This window comes from Octopus bimaculoides, chromosome 1, assembly GCF_001194135.2.
Source record: "Octopus bimaculoides isolate UCB-OBI-ISO-001 chromosome 1, ASM119413v2, whole genome shotgun sequence".
Classification (NCBI taxonomy): Eukaryota; Metazoa; Mollusca; class Cephalopoda; order Octopoda; family Octopodidae; genus Octopus; species Octopus bimaculoides.
Genome location: NC_068981.1, coordinates 80,418,617 through 80,419,560, shown reverse-complemented (window position 1 = coordinate 80,419,560; position 944 = coordinate 80,418,617).

The following is a 944-nucleotide window of genomic DNA, read 5'->3' as shown; positions in this document are numbered from 1 at the left end:
AATGTCAGCTTTAGTATAATTTCTATAGTTGGATGTCCTTCCTGACGCTAACCACATTAGTGTTTACTGGGTACTTATTTCAGGACACCAGCACTAGTGAAGTTGCTAAGTAACTTGCAAGACAAAGGAAATAAAAAGGAAAAAAAAGCACCCATTCAACTGAATGGGAAGATATTTGAGAGAAGTAAAAGTGGATTGATGCAGGTGTTGAAGTTGTAGCAAGCAACAGCATCATAAATTTGTAGATAGAACAGAAAGAAGGGAGATGATGTGCAGTATGAGAGTTGGGGAGGAGATGAACAGTGGCAGAAATGAAGGTCAGAAGTACATGAGGGTGACCATAAGAAATGAGGCAACAGAAGTGGTGGAGGCATTGAAAGTGGATTTGAGAGGATATTGAGAGTGATAGCAGATAGAAGACTAGAACACTTAACAGCCACCACTAGCAAATGAGATTGACTTGGTAACATGTACCAAGCTTTCACAAAATGTTTTAGATGCCTATGTCATTGCATGCAGACATAGGTGCCCTCTTAGTCCTACTTTTGATCCAGCAGAACATCCAAGATATGACAGCTTGTGAAAGTAAAGGCTGCACTGGTGCTCAGCTAGTGCTCATTTCAGATGTGTAGACTGGAGCAACATGAAATGAAGTGCCATACTCAAGGACACAATGCACAACCCAGTCCAGGAATTGAACTTGTAACCAACCACTAGGTCAAAGTGACCAATAAAATATAAACCAAACTTTAAAAAAATAATAACTACTGGGGTCAATTTATTTGACTGAAACCCTTCAAGATGATGCTTCAACAAGGCCACAGTTCAATGACTGAAGAAAGTAAAGGATAAAAATATTTCCCTATCTCCATCATTTATTACAACCCACCCTAACAGTTGAGGGAACCCGTGGAAGAGGTAGGCCCAGGAAGACCTAGGCTGAG